The sequence below is a fragment of the Nicotiana sylvestris genome, chromosome 10 (genome assembly GCF_000393655.2).
Source record: "Nicotiana sylvestris chromosome 10, ASM39365v2, whole genome shotgun sequence".
Lineage (NCBI taxonomy): Eukaryota > Viridiplantae > Streptophyta > Magnoliopsida > Solanales > Solanaceae > Nicotiana > Nicotiana sylvestris.
The window spans coordinates 164,827,926-164,833,987 of record NC_091066.1 but is presented as its reverse complement, the minus strand read 5'-3'; the positions used below and the strand labels follow the sequence as shown (position 1 = coordinate 164,833,987).

Below are 6,062 nucleotides of genomic sequence, written 5' to 3'. Positions count from 1 at the left end.
GACTCTAAAATGTAATTACAGCTCTATATAGTCCACACTAGTGTTTTAAAAGGTTTTTTTGGGACTAGCCTCGGAGCTAAAAGGTTGTAAAAGTTCTATTGCATATTCGTGAGGATGAATATTATCTGAATATTTTTTTTTGGAAAATAATTAGCCAATAAGTCTTCATATCTTAGCTCTATATCCCTCAAAATTATCAAATTTTTATTATCTTCTTATTTGCAAGTAATTTTATATTTACCGATCATACGGAGTAATATTTTAAATTATAGTGCTAATGAAGTTTTTTAATTATTAACTTTTAGAGAGTAATTCTAGGTCATAGTAACTTTAACACTATTGAATTGCTTATATTTACAAAAAATGCTAGATATTTTATTTTCTATGGTTATTTTGATCCTTTTAATTTTCTTAAACTGTTAATGTACTATTTTTTTTGTGGTTAATTATTATGTCATTTTATTAATTTATAAACTAAAAAAATTTTCTGTGTTGTATCAAAATAATGGTTATTTTTTAATGACTTTGCAAACACTGACTGTTTTTCAAATTACCAGTCCAAAAATTAGTTAGCCCGTACTATTTTGACGTCTCTTTTCCCATTTGTCTAGCTTTGGGCCAAATCCATTTTGATTAAAGTCATTCGTAAGGGGTGAAATTAAAAAATAGCCAGATTTACAAGTGGTAATTGAAAATAGTCACAATTTCAAAAGTAATCGAAATTTAGCCACTTTCATGTAAAGATAAATCTGGAAAAAAAATACTGTTCAAAATCCGAAAAATATTCGAACATAATATACTGGAGTTCCAGCATAATATACTGGATTTCCAGTCAATCATAATATACTGGACTTCCAGTATAATATACTGGTCCAGCATAATATGTTGGAAGTTCATACACAGGTGCTCCAATCTCTAGTATATTATGCCGGAACTTTCTGTGTGTTAGGGGTCCAACATAATATGTTGGAAGTTCATACACAAGTGCATCAATTTCCAATATATTATGCTAGAAATTTTTGTGTTGCAACAAAATAGTGACTATTTTTTAATGACTTTGCAAATGTTGGCTATTTTTTAGTTACCAGTTTGAAAACTGGCCTGTGCCATTTTCACATTCGTAAGAGTATTTGTCCCAATCCCTTCTTTGATTTCAGCAAATTAAATTAGATGAAGCTAATATCTCTCTTAAATGTGAAAACATAATGATTGAAACTATTAAATGATGAAGAGATAGACTAAGGCTACATAGAAGGAAATTATCTCAAAAGATTTAAAATATCTGAAAATCCAAATAGATCTAGCAAAAGATAGAAAAAATAAAAGTTGAAAATTTTGTAAAGATGATACCAACTCGAAGCCTAGTGCTTACAATAATAGTTTTAGTACACTGAAAATATAATCACTAGGGTATATTAGAGAATCCATAGGGTTAGATAATTCTTAGTATGGATTAATAAAATATTATAAACCCAAATAGAACATTTACTATATTGAGAATTTATACGGGTGAAATTAAAAAATAGCCAGATTTACAATTGGTCGTTCAAAAATAGCCCAATTTAATCGAAATTTAGCCACTTTTTATATAAAGATAAATATGCGCAAAAATACTGTTCAAAACCCGAAAATACAATACAATATATGTTCGATTTATTTTAATTCAAAATTAATTAGATAAGTTTATTTTATTAAAAATATTTTATGATAAATTAAAATATAATCATAAGTTAAAATAAACTAATAATTTGAATAAATTTAGTTACATTATTTTGGCTTCAGAAAAGCTCAAAGTGTGTTGCATGGAATATTTTAACTTTTCGTTGGTTTTAGAGCTTTTGGACATAAATTTGGTTAAAACTTGAAAAAAAGAGTTTATGAAGATAAGATGAAAAATAATTTTTGGAAGTTCAAAGTGTGTATAAATATACATTTTACTTGGGAAAAAAATTGAAGTGTTGTGAGTAGAAAACTTGAAACACTAATCTAAATTACTTTTTGAAACTTAAAAAATTCATCTTAAAAAATTGCCCAAAAACTGATTACTTTTTATGACCAAATAATATTTTTAAAATATTTTTTAAAAAAGGTGAAAACAACTTATGACCAAATGGGAGCTTAATGTGTCCGCCTATACTAAGGACTTATTATGTACGAGGACATATATAGAGGCAAAAATGATCCTAGCGTTGTAAGGGACCATTTTGGTTTTTAACGAAGAAGAGAGATCAACTAGCAATAATTAAATTGAGTAAATTTAGGTTAATAATCACTAGTACTATTTTGTTTAACACTGAATCCCAAATTCAGATCTAACCCTAAAATGTAAAATTTGCCAACACAGAATGGCCGTTTGGATAATGTACACTCAAATGTCTCTACGACTGTTTTATTTGTTTCGATATTTTTTTGGTTGCTATAGTGAAGTACTGTTATAAAAAACATATGTTAAAATATAACATGAAAAATTAGTTCCAAAGAAAACTTGGCAATTATAGTGAAGTGTTGTTATAGAAAATGACTATTATAGAAAAGTCTCACCGTAGTAATCCGCATATACAAAGTAGAGCCGTTTAGACAATATGAGTATATAAAGCTGAAGTTGAAAAAGAGTATTTAGACGTCATCTAAAATTATTGTGTTTGGACATAAATTATAGAGTAAAATCCACTTTACTCCCTTAACCTTTAAGGGTTGGGAAACAATACTCTCCTCACATTTTGAATGGGAAAGGAAAACCCCTTACAATATTATGGGGGTGAGTTTGCATTACATCATATCCTAAACTATGCAAGAGGAAGGTTAATGGGGAACTCCATAATTATATAGGTCCTAATTGTTTGTCATATTTTGAGCTTTTGGCTATAATTAAAGAACTTGATTATTCTAAAAATTATCTATTCAAAAAAGAAAAGATTTTTACTAATATATGAGTAATTGAATGATTTACTAATTAATAGTTTGTTAAAATTTATGATTTTTTTTATACAGAAGGATCAAAAGTACACGGATAATATTAGCAGAATTTCAGACAATACATATCAGATACAGTTGCAAGTCACAAAATTGAAATCATCCAGACTAACTGATGGAGTAATTGCTTTTTATATCAGAAGCAACAGAGAGGTGCAAAAGCATTGGAAAGAAACCACCTAATTACCTTAGCCTTTCTTTGAGATATCAACTTTAAGCCATCCATCATCTCCTGTGAGTTCTTCTATTTCTTCTTTAATCTCCCATACTGAGTCACTGCAGTCGATCACTTTAATCGATCGTAGTGTTTTAATATACACTAAGCTATACGGGAATTCTTCAAGCTTGGAACAACTCTTTATAGCTAGTTTCTCAAGCATGGGAAATGATTCCTCTGAAAAATCCCACCGGGTCATAAACACATAATGCAATTTCAAAACTTTGAGTCTCTCGAACACGTAATTATCACTGAGGTCCCAGTGCTTTTCCCCCGTAAAGTATATCTCGGATAATTTAAGAGTCTCAAGGTGTTGAAGTCTTGCAATATTTGAAACTATTTCTTCCGTTAAGAAAATGTCACTAAGACACAATTGTAATCAGTTTTCATAGTGTCATGTATATACATGCATAACCTTTGTTCATCCGAATCTACATGTCGACATGGATTATACGGCACTATTGACTGCATGAACTTTTCTTCTTTAATTTTTCTCAAGCAGAACTCACGCACTTGATCAAGAACTATGCAGCACTTCATTTCACCATTAGCTCTTCTTTTAGAAACAATTACTAGGTTTCTGCTAACAAGATCGTACAAGCAACTCTTTGATGTTTCTTCTAGTTTCAATGTGTCAAAGTTCTGTACAAAGTCCTCAGCTATCCACCACTTCAGCAGATCAGACACGGGAATTTCATAACCTTTGGGAAACAATCCCATGTACACAAGGCAAGTCTTTAAATGGTCCTCTAATTGGTCATAACTTGATTGTATCATCTTCATACTCTCCTCTTCTAAAGCATGAGAACTTATATCATATGCAACCTCAAGCCAGAAAGAAGGATCCTCTTTCTTTCTTGAAAGAATTCCAGCAACCATGATGATTAGGGAAGGCAATCCGTTACATTTTTTTGGCAACTAGTGGTCCTATACTGAGTAGCTCCAAAGGACAGCTCTCTCCTTGAAATACTTTCTTCTGCAATAATTCCCAACTGTGATCATCATTTAGAAATGGAAGCAAACAAGGACTACTTTGGTGCCGAAGCTCGTTAGCCACTTTCTGAACCCGAGTTGTTACCATTTTTTACTCCCATTTTCTCTATTAGGGAAACATAATCGCAACACATCCCATGCCCCGACTTCCCATATGTCATCCAATACAATGAGATATCTCTTTCCCATTAGACTCTTGCGCAACATGTCAGCTATGCTATCGTCATTATCAAAGATACCAGGCCTATAACCGTTAACTTGTTTTAGAATATCAAGCAACAACTTTCTCCGATTATATACTTTTGACACGGAGCACCATGCTCGAACATCAAAGCGATTAAAAATAAAACAATCATTGTATACCTTTCTAGCCAAAGCTGTTTTACCTTGTCCAGCCATTCCAACAATCGAGATAACGTCCCACCCTAATGGCCAGCTCATCAATTTTTGAATCGTAAGATCTACATATTCATGAAATCCCACTAGTTCTTCAAATTCCATTATCAATTAGCTTGGCCTCTTTATGATTGTTGAAAGTATAATCTACATGTATCAGAATTAATGATAGCTCTGTCAGCATCCATAATAGGAAGGAAACAAGAATATAAATTAAACTAATGACACATATAAAGTCTTATGTGTCTGCAGGACACCAATAAAGAAAATATAATCAAGAGGATCTATCTGAAACAGTCTCTCTACCTACACAACGTAGAGGTAAGGTCTGCGTACACACCACCCTCCCCAGACCCCACTTGTAAAACTACACTATGTCGTTGTTGAATATGAGGAATAACCCCATACCACTCCCTCCCAAATCCCAATTGTGAGGACACTAGATCCTAATTGATATTGCAATGTAGTGCGAGTGTATAACCAGTACTGCTTCAAGTACAATGTCATGCAAGGGCTTCCCATAATTATTTTATCGGTTATTCAAGGAACTTCACAAATAAGCTTTTACACATCTATGAAGTTGAAATAAGAGCCACAATCTTCAACATCTAAGATCTGAAAATAGAGGAATTAACATAAAAGTTTCACATCAAAAGATAACAAAGTACCATCTTATATTCCTAGGCTTTTGATAAATTTCCTTTTCCACTTAATTTACCATTATTGAAGGCCTGAGTATTATTAGCACCCAAAATTTGGAAACATTTCAAGCGACTTTCTTAAGCAGACATAACAATAGCCCCCCCAAAAAAAAAAGGAAGAACGAAATTTATAAGAGAAATCTAACCTTCGATTGTTGAGTGGCTACAGATAAATTGCTTCAAGATTTTTTAACTTTATGATTTCAGGCAAGAGAAATGAAGGGGAAGAATAGCAAAAGAAGATATATCGTGGACTTCCATCTTGAAGAAATTTGATTATATATAAATAAATAAAAAAAGGTTGTATCGGTATCAACTTGTTAATAAATAGTACTGATAAGTAAACTTATGGAGTATTAAACTAATCCTACACGTTAAACAAGAATCTTAACTTAAATTCAGTACAAAACATCAACAACCCGGTAGAATCTCACAAGTGGTATTCGAGAAAGATAGTGTGTACACAGACCTTACATCTACTCTTCCGGAATAGAGAGACTGTTTTTGGTATACCCTCGCCTCAACTCAACTTAAATTAAGTCCGATTCTAAAATTTAAAATGCCTCATTACAGCTCTAAATAATTCACACCAGCTTTTTAAAAGGTTTCTTGGGATTCACCTCGGAGCTAAAAGACTTTAAAAGTTCTATTCATGTATAGAAATATGAAGATTGAGAGCAACTCATAGTATTGTATATTTATTAATTGAGAACATCGTGAGGATGAATATTATCTGAATATTTTTTTTGAAAATAGTTAGCCAAAATTTACATCTTCACTTA

General features: G+C 31.6%; 1 long non-coding RNA gene across 1 annotated transcript; it reads right to left on the bottom strand.

Annotated features, from left to right (window-relative positions):
* Positions 1 to 2,994: 2,994 nt before the first annotated feature.
* Positions 2,995 to 5,526, bottom strand: LOC104223957 (uncharacterized). Its single transcript, XR_011402930.1, has 2 exons — positions 5,427 to 5,526; positions 2,995 to 4,726 (listed from the first exon to the last, which is right to left on the bottom strand). It is a non-coding gene; the product is annotated as an uncharacterized lncRNA (long non-coding RNA).
* Between the last annotated feature and the right edge of the window lie 536 nt (positions 5,527 to 6,062).